The 12,368-nt window shown below is 34.3% G+C and overlaps 1 protein-coding gene across 1 annotated transcript in view; it reads left to right on the top strand.

The window, feature by feature from the left end:
- The window catches only part of Gyc88E (Guanylyl cyclase at 88E), an 810,833-nt gene that overhangs the window by 177,304 nt on the left and 621,161 nt on the right, over positions 1-12,368 (top strand). The window contains exon 2 of the mRNA XM_069840815.1: positions 5,308-5,339. The gene's annotated coding sequence lies outside the window, so the exon portion shown is untranslated. The remainder of the gene's footprint in view (positions 1-5,307; positions 5,340-12,368) is intronic.

Raw genomic sequence — 12,368 nt, 5'->3', positions numbered from 1 at the left:
GAAAATATGTTAATATATGCATTTAAATATGCAATATATATATATATATATATATATATATATATATATATTTGGAGGGTTTTCTCTTTTAAATGCTTATGCAAAATAGAGTTGGCTTCATTCGGACGTAAAACCATGATTGGCAAAAATTCACTTTTACTTTTTCAATAAGACAAATCAATAAAATCATTGAATTGCATGAAGTTCCGCGATCTAGTTATTATTGTGTATTGTATGTGGCAATCGTTAATTTGTGTTAATACAAAGAATATAAAATGGAGTTTAAAGTTTGAGATTAGAATTCTTCTAAGCACTACTGGAAACGAGATTATAATGCTGCTTTCGCGGCTCGAAGAATAGGGTAAACTAGGGTCTGTTGGACAAGTGCCCACAAGTGGCGTGGTAACACGTTAAAGTACGGAGTGTCCAACATGCCCGACTGTCCAACAGACCCTAGTTTACCCTATGTAAAATCGACGTTGAATGTGTCGTTAGCGAGCTTGTTGCACAGCAATGATTTCAGCATTTCAATAACACTGAACAACAAATTCTAACTTTTTGTTTTGCTCCGAAATAAAAATAGGTGAATATTACTGATATATATGCCCTAAATCTGAATTTTTAAAGACATGCGACAACCTAGATTCTGAAATGCTTTAAGCATGTTATATACTAGCTCAGCATAATTATGAGCTCGATAATTTCATAAAAACCTAGCTGACACTAGTACAAATGTGTCCCAAGCTTCGAAATCAACTGCACTCTGTTTTGACCTGACCGTACTGTCACGCATCGTAATTAAAAATTTAAAATGTTATTATTTAAAAATTGTGACATGATAGAAAAAAACGAACTACTGATCTGTAATCAGCACACTCAAATTAAGATTGGTACACTTGTTTTTATTCCGTAGCAAGATCACAATAAAATAAATAAAATGGATTTAATATATTAAAAATGTAACAATTAAACATGTTATTATTTTAAAATTTATAGACAAAATGGACTTCAGATCTGTAATCAGCACACTCAAATTATGGTTAGTACATTTGTTTTTGTTCAGTAGCAAAATCACTGTAGACCAATATCAGGCAGTACTTGCAGCTCACTTGTCGATATATATATATATATATATATATATATATATATATATATAAGAAGAAGAACAATTGTTTGTATGCATCTGAAGCCTGACTAGTGTAATATGTAGCTAGTCGGCGATGCATGCAATGGAGGGGGAAAGGAACTGGCCACCCTATCGCATTATCTAGTTGCCTCATAAGTGGTCACTTCTTGGTATCACTTCGGACAGTTAACTAAACAACAACAACAACAATAATGTGATTTACAAATGGGAGACCAGATTACTAAGGTATGTTCCAATCTAGCGCGTACATGACAATTAAAAAAGTGTTAAAGTCGAAATGTTTTGTAATTTGTGTGAATTCCTAATAATAAATCCCAGTTATACTGTAGAGCTTTGAATGTACAGTATGTAACTAAGAAAAGTCAGTTTATAATATTAATAGTTACACTTACATCTTTTACACAATTATATTCATTCTAATAGTTCATAATTCAATCCATAATTAGTTCTTAAATAAAATGTACTGCTTGTTTAAGTCATGTAACATTTTTATATTAAAATTTAAAATCCATTAATATCAACCAGAGTTCCCGGGATCGATACCCGGCCCCGGAACAATTTTTCCCTTGAAATTATTCAAATCTGCTTCACAGGAAGCTTTACCTGAAAGACTAGATTTGGATAATATATACGTCACTGTGTACGTTAACAGAAAACCACAATTCCAAGTCACACAGTGTTTGTGTGCACTCGATGTGGGTCTCTGGCGTTTCGTCAGCCCGCGCGAGTTGTGTGGATATAAAGGGAAAAGTTGAGACGGTGTCGGGTGGAGTTCCCGGGTAGCTCAGTTGGCAGAGCGCTGGTACGTTCAACCAGAGGTCCCGGGATCGATACCCGGCCCCGGAAAAATTTTTCCCTTGAAATTATTCAATAAAAAATTTTGTCGATAACCACTTCTGAAGGTGTAAATGTCTATTTTCAACAGATCACTTCCAAATTAGTATCTTCCTCCCCCCCCGCGTTTTAAAAACAATTTTGATTTCAAAATTTGTTCCATGCTTCCGTCAGACATTGACCTGCCAATCATAAAAATAATAGTGCGATTGATTGACTATCATAGGAGCTACGACATGATATTCCTCTGCATACGCGAATTTTGGTCTCCGTCGGCACTGCGAAAATTTCGCGTCGGTGTGGGGTAACGTGCGAATTTCGTTGCCGCTGTATACGCGAAATATTCGTCGCCGCCGCGGCTGCGAATATTTCGCGTTGGTGTGGGGAGATTTCAAACAGGCATATGACTCGGCTAACAGAGAAGTTTTATATAATACTCTTATTGAATTTAGTATTCCCAAGGAACTAGTTCGATTAATTAAAATGTGTCTCATTGAAACTTATAACAGAGTCTGCATAGGCCAATTTCTATCTGATGCTTTTCCAATTCACAGAGGGCTAAAACAAGGAGATGCACTATCACTTTTACTTTTTCACTTCGCTCTAGAATATGCCATTAGAAAAGTTCAGGATAACAGACAGGTTTGGAATTGAACCGGTTACATCAGATTCTTGGCTATGCGGATGACGTGAATATATTAGGAGAAAATTGACAAACCATTAGGGAAAACACGGGAATTTTACTTGAAGCAAGTAAAAAGATAGGTTTGGAAGTATATCCCGAAAAGATGAAGTATATGATTATGTCTTGTGACCAGAATATTGTACGACATGGAAATATAAAAATTAGAGATTTATCCTTCAAAGAGGTTGAAAAATTGAAATATCTTGGAGCAACAGTAACAAATATGAGTGACACTCGGGAGGAAATTAAACGCAGAATAAATATGGGAAATGCCTGTTATTATTCGGTTGAGAAGCTTTTGTCATCCAATTTATTGTCAAAAATCCGAAAGTTAGAATTTATAAAACAGTTATATTACCGGTTGATGTTTATGGTTGTGAAACTTGGACTCTCACTTTGAGAGAGGAACAGAGATTAAGTGTGTTTGAGAATAAGGTTCTTAGGAAAATATTTGGTGCTAAGAGGGATGAAGTTACAGGAGAATGGAGAAAGTTACACAACACAAAACTGCACACATTGCTTTCTTCACCTGACATAATTAGGAACATTAAATCCAGACGTTTGAGATGGGCAGGGCATGTAGCACGTATAGGCGAATCCAGAAATGCATATAGAGTGTTAGTTGGGAGACCGGAGGGAAAAAGACTTTGGAGAGGCCGAGACGTAGATGGGAGGATAATATTAAAATGGATTTGAGGGAGGTGGAATATGATGATAGAGACTGGATTAATCTAGCTCAGGATAGGGTCCGATGGCGGGCTTATGTGAGAACGGCAATGAATCTGCGAGTTTCTTAAAAGCCATTTGTAAGTAAGTATTATTATTATTATTATTATTATTATTATTATTATTATTATTATTATTATTGTGGTTGTTGTTGTTGATGTTATTATTATTATATTATTATAGACGAATGACTTTATGTCACGTGTCCGGGAATTAAATAAAATAAATTATTATATTATCATTATTTTATTATTAGGAGTCGGTCTCGTTAGCGTAGTTGGTATATCGCTGGCCTTCTATGCTCGAGGTTGCGGGTTCGATACCGGTCCAGGCCAATGGCAATTAAGTATGTTTAATTCCGACAGGCTCATGTGAATAGATTTACTGGCATGTAAAAAACTCCTGCGGGACAAAATTTCGGCACACTGGCGACGCTGATATAACCTCTGCAGTTGCGAGCGTCGTAAAATGCATCATAATTAAATATATATATATATATATATATATATATATATATATATATATATATATATATATATATATATGTATATTGGGATAAAACCAGACAAGATGCTCTTCTAGGAACCACGTGTAAACCACGTATTTACAGCGACTGCGTATTAGGTGAATAATATGTTCGATTTATATACAATATAAATTATCATTTTCTTATCGAATTACATCATTCATTGCACACCTGTGTAGTAACGGTTAGCGCGTCTGCCTACGAACCAGGCGGCCCAAGTTCGATTCCTGTTCGGGGCAAGTTACCCAGTTGAGGTTTTAGTCCGGGGTTTTCCCTCAACGCAATATGATTAAATGCTGGGTAACTTTCGGTGATGGACCCCGGATTCATTTCACCGGCATTAGTTCTTCATCTCATTCAGACAATAAATAACCTAAGATGTTGAGACAGCGGCGTAAAAGAGTTACATTACCGGTATGTACTTCATTCTTTCGGAATGTATGTACTGTATGTATTTGTTATATCCTGTTTTACAAGCATGTTTCATTACAAAATGCAATACTACATGCTAATAGATTACACATTACAATATTGCTAACTCTTTTGAATACAATGTATACACATTATTGGTAGTCTATTCTAATTTCCTTAACTTTACTATTTACAACGTGTCAACATCTGTGCTACTGCTGAATCTTTTAAATAGAATGTACAACACTATTTTACAATATCAATAATCATTTATAGTTCTGTTTCGTGATTTAATGGTGTGGTAGGGAATGGTAAACCATGATGGTACAGTTACTTTTTGTTCTGTTTTCTTTATTTTGGTATTTGTTGATAGCTGAAGGAGGAATTATAATTATTGATTTGAGTTTAATTTAAATTGATTAATAGTTGAAGAATTGACTCCTGAACACCAAGTGGTGCTAGTAGGCCTACTGAATCGCAGAAGAATAAGGAAACCTGCAGACGAGTTTTATCGTAATCATACAAACATTATAAAACCTTCACATCAGTGTATGGGCAGCTTATTACATACATCTAAAACAACATTTAACGTACTGGACATGGTCGTCCTAAATCGGGTACTTATAACAGTATTCAGACTGGCGGGAATGAATGTAGAGGGAACCGTGAAGAGAGAGAAAACCAAATACCTTATTAATAAATAATAATAATAATAATAATAATAATAATAATAATAATAACAATAATAATAATAATAAAAATGAACTTACCCATTTAAATAAGACGTTGAAAATGCTCTCCAGCCTGCTGAAGGCATAGATCCACATGTTTTATTTTATTACCAAACACATTTACTTCATATACAATTAGAATATTCCCGTATATAGAAATCCTAGGATTATTAGTGGGTAACAAATAAGCATTAAATGAACATTACTACTATTAAAAGTACCTAATTTTTTTCTCTGTCTTTTACAGACATCAACATTCAAGTCCTGGTGTTCCTTTCGGTAAGTTGAAACAATAATTTTGCATTTTTAAAGGTAACAACAATAATAATAATAATAATAATAATAATAATAATAATAATAATAATAATAATAAATGTTATGATACTAATTACAGTTAACTCCGGATATAGTGAACCTCTGCGGATTTGCATATTTCTTTCACTATATCCGAGGTACACTAAATCCGAAGTGTCTCTCCCCTAATCTTAAATGGCAGGAATGAATGAAATTGTGAATAAGAAAATAAAATACTACGCAGTAATTAAAATATTTCATTTTTTGTGGAATGTTCACTCTATACTGTATACTGCTATTCACAATTTATTTACTTAAACTACTGTATGCTGCCGACCCACGTCCGCTTACGAAAGACCAACGTCACTTATAATATTCGCCTTATCTTCCAAAAAATATTTTACGCTTCAATACTTTTATACAATACATTCACTGTTCGAACACTAGAAACAGTCTGACCAGGTAAAAGTGACAAAAGCTGTTATGGTGTGAATGCCTTGGTATTTTCTGGGCCACTGAATGGAAACTGGGAGGGGGGGGTTGATGGAGTTTGAAAGCCATCGAAATCTTACCTTCATCTATGCTCTGGACATAATGTCCTCCTATTTTAATAAAAGAAGGCACTATCATTTTCCGTTGTTTCGATGCTATCCATCATAATGGAAATGTTACTGAGAACAAAAGGCAAACTTTTGACAGTGAAGGATTAGAAATAACAGTAGAGTAGTGTGCCTGAGAACAGAATGGCAACCCTTCGACGGTATAGTGAGGTAAGGTCGACACGCGTTTACAGTAGCCTACAGCTCATTGTCTAGGAATCACTAATCTTACCTTTGTCCTTTGACTGAAGGAGTAAGAAACTTAGAATGTTGTTCTCAACACATTTTTCAATGTTACACAAGATCTGGCTGCAAATAAGAATTTGTCGGGATACAACTCCTGTAAGTTAAATTTTTAAGGGTCACTATAACCTAAGCGAGGGTTCACTATGAACGGAAATATTAATGTACTTTTTAATGTATGCGGGTCGAGACCAACGATAGCTATACCCGATTGTTCACTATATCCAGAGTTGACTGTACTTAACTCTTAATAGTCTATGCAGTAGCTGATTTGTCTGTACCTTCAGCTTGTCTCGTCGGTGGTCCGGGTTCGAGCCCTGGTCAGCCTTGTGGCTTTTCATTGAAAAAACCACGATAAGGGTGTTTTCCTGAAATTTGAGCGGAGTGCATTAATTTTTTTTCTGGTATCAACAACAGTAGGATCATTGTTCATGTTTTTGTATAGACTTTTCGGCCTATGTGGCGAAGTCGGTAGAATGCTGGCCTTCTGTGCCCGAGGTTGTGGGTTCAATCCCGATCCAGGTCGATGGCATCGAAGTGTGCGTAAATGCAACAGGCTCATGTTAGTAGATTTACTACTGTAAAAGAACTTCATAGGGACAAAATTCCGGTACACCGGCGACGTAGATATAACCTCGGCAATTGTGAGCGTCGTTAAATAAAACGTAATTTAATGTATAGGCCTATAATCAGTAATTTATTTCAGCCTTTTAATTTTCTTAATATAGGAAGGATGTGTTAATTTCCAGAGCTGTGGCAATTCTTCTAATTTTTCTAGGAATGATTTTAATGAATTAATATTCTTCAAAGTGATGCCTTCAATATTTTCTTCTTCTTCCGTCATTTCTAATACAATTAAAAGCACAAAATTAAAAACAGTATAGCAAAATGTAAACAAACAATAAGAAAAACAGTAAGACACAGATACAGGACAAGTGTTTGAAACTTGAATGATGAATGATGATGCATTATATGGTGCATAATACTAATATTATCACCAGCTGAAATAAAAATTTTCAGTCAGTCTCCAATATAGTATTTCAGTAGGCCTACTTCAGTGTCAGCATTAGAATATCAGTATTAATGTTAGTATTTGAAGGTAATGATAGTATTATGAAGTTTGTCTATGAGAGCTCTTGTTACATTACTTTTTTAAGCAGACTCTTATGCATGAGTACTTGGATCTTGAACGAATCCAAAGTCATTGTCATCGAAATCAAGGGTTGTTTGAGTTACCATGCATTCCGACGTTGTACTCGGTTGTAGGCTATTACTCGTATACTGCATTCCATAATGTTTGACAGGAAACGTACAAATTGCCGACAGAGGAAGGGAGTAAGATACTTGCTAATCAACCATTGGCAGAGGTCACATTTCAGGCTTATATTGAAGTTGGACGGAGGTAGAACCTTTCAGACGAGTAGTATTCAACCAATTTTCTCCCCTTACCGCTAGGGATACTTTTTCACTCAAACTCATATCCCCAAAGTTGTTATGCTTAATTCAAAGTAGGCACAACTACATCTAAACTAAATTGAACTCAATTTGTAAATTGTTAAATATAACTCAGTTTTAAACTATGAAAAAGACAATCATGCCATTAAATACATAATTAAAGAGGTTACACAAGGTTACAAATATCATAGAAAAGAACAATTATCTTATTATATTATTAACTTCAGTGGTTGTGACGCATTAATGAGACGCCTCAGGGTGTTTTCTGCACGCCAGCTATTCGATTTTTGGCCGAATCTTCGTGAGTGCGAATATCAGAGTGATTATGGATTCAAGCGATTTATGTGTTTCGTTTTGATTGGTGTCAATTCAGAGAAACCCTGCAAAATACCTAAAGTCACAAATGAACAAGTTTTCGAACCTTATTTGCAGTGAACTATCAACGGACATTAAATTTGTAACATATTATTTTCTTTCAATTTGAAGGCAAGTTCAGGGGAACTGATGCCTGTGGTGGAAAAAGTATTTGTAATCCAAACGTGTGTATTATTTTCTTTCTCAATTTTTCGAAAAATTAAGAAAAACTGTATCCTGATTTTCAAGGTGGCATTTTATTATTTCCAAAACTCCAGCAGCAGTAGGCCTACTAACTACAGTTTATTCACTATATTCACAGTTGGAGAAACTGCAATATTCCGTTTAAGTCAATGTAAAATAAAGTTTTCTTATAAAACCCTTTCACTTTCTCACGGGCTTTAAATTGTTTTTTTTTTTTTTGTTTTTTTGTTTTTTTTTTTTGAAGCCTTGGTGTTCAAGATTGATGTCATTCATTTTGTTGAAAATATCAGACAAATAAGGTAATTGACAAATCTATCCTTCATCTTCAAAATACGTCACAAGATCAGATTTCAGTTTTGTAAGTAAATACGTTACCTCGTTTTTGAATTAAAAAGAGTGAGTCAATATGCGTTCTCGTGATAATCACTGCACCTCCGTGTGCGAAAACAGTTGAATGTGTGGATCCCATCTCGTCGCGCGTTAAAAAAAAAAAGAGTAAAATAAAAATAAATATTTTGTGTAGGCCTCAAAATCAGGAGTTATATTTCCGCGAACAAGTTTTCTCTGTGTATAATTCAATGTTGCCAAATTACTTTGGGTTAATTTCGCGGATACGAGCAACAAGATAATTTTCTAACCTGTCAGTGAAGCAGCTCCATCTGCAGACACACACACCAGCCCATGACAAATTTAATTATGTTACGAAATTATCAAGACTATAAAAATAGCCTCTCCCTTTGTATGGTCTGGTAATTGTATACATTCTAAAATTTCATCAGCAATATCACATTTCTTCACATCAACATAGCGAAAATAAATATATTTATGTAACTCGGTATCAACAGACACATCTACCGATTCAATTTGAATCGCAAAAGTTTTGTCTAATTTAATTTTTGCTGCGATTTGCTCAACATTTTGTGCCATGTCATGAATTCAACGCTCTACGCTTGTGTCAAAATTCGAAATTGTTTTTATTACTTGTAGTGGAATTTTTTGTAACACTTTTTTGTGCTATAGCCAAGCAGCCAATAACAAGAAGGGATTCAACTGCGGTATTTGGTGATTTATATTTTGCAACTAGCAATGCAACGGTAACTCATACGATGTCTCCACTGTTACCTTTGTTGATTGTGTAAAATCGTGTATCACTTTCGAATATTCAACTAGTTTCTCTTTATAATCTTCATGATTAGTCTGTGAAGTAGGAATGGTCTCATAGAGTTATTCAAAAAAGTGTGGTTGAAAATAATACAGAGGATAACAGGTGAATCACACATATTCGACAAAAAGCCATATGTAATATAAGATTCATAGTAATATCTACATTTCATACTTTTCGGTATTTTCGATTTGCTCGTAGATGATTCAACACTATTTTCACTGACATCCCGTGATAGAACAGATGATGTCGCACTTTTCACAGTCAGTGGTTCAACACTATGGTCACTTTCAGGTTTTCATCGATTTTACTTTTTCTTCATTAATGAATTTTTCCACGTCGCAAGAGAAATGAAAATATTTAGCCTACTAACCCAATAATGAGAAGAAACTGAACGTTTTAAATGTGCACTTTATTTGTCAAGTATAAGGAGTGAGATACGAGACTTTATAAGACGTAAAGAAACCAAGCCTGCATATAACAGTGATCACACACTACTGAAAGATGTTACACTCAGCTAGTACATCCCGAAGCATCGATTTTGACGAATGTCATTCTTAATATTATAGGAGCACGAATAGCATAAGAAGCGGATCTGCAAGATTTCATTTTGAGTAGAGTAATAGAATGCAATACAAATTCATTCTGAAATAAATAGTTTTCATTAACTCTGATCATTCATGAAACGTATAGGCCTATGCTTACTTAATATTTTACGTACCACCTAAAAAGTCTTCGCGAACCCCCACGTACCCCCGGTTGAATACTACCGCTTCGGATCATCAACGTCAAGATAAGTCTGGAATGTGACCTCTGTCATTGGTCGAATAGCAATTATCCTTCTCCCTTCCTCTGCCGACTATGTTTACGTCTCCTGTCAGACATTATGGAAAGCAATATAGAGTCTAGACGAAAGCGCTACTACTGCATAGGTAAACATGAGCTTCCAATTATGTCACCTGCAAACAAAAGAAAAAATAAGTATTCTCAGCGAAACAAAGGAAGTTGTGACAAAAATGCATTTTGATATTTTGGAAGAAACGTGAAGAATGTGGCTTGAATTAAATTTACAGTCAATTATCAAAGACAGATGGTCTGTTAGATAAGTCAGTTCTATGGGTTACAAAGAAGATATACAAAATAAAATCTGGAAATTTTTTTGGAAAATTTTCTTCTCTGAAGTACAGACTGAGGACCGTCACTAGATGTAATTTACATGACGTGTTCAATAAAACTGTAAGCCGCCAAAATGCGCAAAATTTTTACTTCATTAATAGGCAGAGACCAGCTGAAAGTATTCATCAGAAATTAGGATCTTCAACAAACTTTTCATTAATTTGTACAAGAAAATTTTATTGTAAACCTATTTCTTTAACACATTTATAAATAACGTGCACTTATTTTCATTAATAACAGTGTTAAAAAGTAGGAATAGGCTATGTGTGAAATTTATTATCTCATTTTAATACACTTAAATATATCAATGCTGTTTAGGTAAATAACTTTCTTGCTGTAATTAATTAGTGTAAATATTTAAAATTTAATTAGAAAACTTGAAAATATGTTTTTGACAATTATGTTCACACTCTTTCCTATAAGATAACTAATAGCAATGTGTTTAAATTTAACTTTTGTCGTTCTTGAGAAATTTTTCTTTTATGGGATAAGCCATTTTACCTAAACACCATTGATATGCAAATTTTATTATACATTGTGCTCCATAGTCATGGTGGAGTTTCAGAGGATTATATGTTTTGAATGATTAGACGTAGAAATGTAATATTGGTGCCAGATGAAAATAACTCTAAAACATTTTCGTCTTTTAGTTTGAGACATTGGAGGAAACAAAAGACGATAAAAATCGAACAAATACAATAATTTTCATTGTTACAATTAATTATACAAGATGGATTGCCTAAGAAAAATGCCATTTTTTTTTTTGCTGGTAACTCTATAGCATCTATTAATGCTTTATGGTTGTGCTAACAGATGGAGTTACTTGTCACCAATGTGACGCTGAAACGTGTGTTCAGGTTACTGCCCAGCGACAGTCCTGATGTATTTTATATTTTTTGATGATTGGCTAATTAATATTAACCCGGCACACTCACAATCATACAAATTTCCAGACTCTATACACCCAGGTAATTTTTCTTTTTCAAGAAAAATTCACCGAGCACCGATTCCGGGAATTGAACCCAGGACCTCCTGATCTGAAAGCCAGCATGTTGACCAACAGATCACGGAGGCAGTCAACCATGTGTTTTGTGGCTGGAAAAATTTGAATCTGTAACTCGTATACGACGTGATTTGGTAGCGTATTTAACGAAGAACCACGGCACGAGAATAATATTCGTCGTTGGGATAGACAGTTAAGAGAGACTGGAACCCTATTTTAGAAAAAGCGTACTGGAAGATAATCGGCAGTTGATAAAACGGTAGAAGCCATCCCGAAGAGCATTTGTTCTGTCACAAAGATTTTTGAAGTTAATTCCTATGGAATTTAATTGTACCTTTATCATATTTAAGAAAAATGTTGGGAAAAACGTATTGAAGCCATATTTTGAGTAAAGTGACTTTTTTATTACTGTGATTTTAAAAATAAAGATCCATTACTTTTAGTGACGATTATATCTCATGTTTATCTTTATTTGTAGGCCTATATTATATTAAATATGAACAAAGTAAACTAAATAGGGTAATTAAGGCTAAATCGCTGTACACGGAAGATGACATGCTCAAAATAACTTTTTTCAAATTCAGGATGCTGAAAATGTATAGCTAATGTACAGATGAAACAATCTGGAAATCGGTTTTCTATACTATCACAGGAGTTTCACTTTATAATTAGAAAATAAAAATACCTCTTATATAACATCCAAATTACGTGTTTATTATTGTTTATTAGCTATTACAGTACTTTCTGTGTTTTAGTAGTTTTTTCTCGATTAGTAGATACTTAACTCTACGTCATTCACCTAAGCGTGACGAGTCCAA

This window comes from Periplaneta americana, chromosome 12, assembly GCF_040183065.1.
Source record: "Periplaneta americana isolate PAMFEO1 chromosome 12, P.americana_PAMFEO1_priV1, whole genome shotgun sequence".
NCBI classification, from domain to species: domain Eukaryota; kingdom Metazoa; phylum Arthropoda; class Insecta; order Blattodea; family Blattidae; genus Periplaneta; species Periplaneta americana.
The sequence above is the reverse complement of the archived record's forward strand: the minus strand, read 5'-3'. Positions and strand labels throughout refer to the sequence as shown.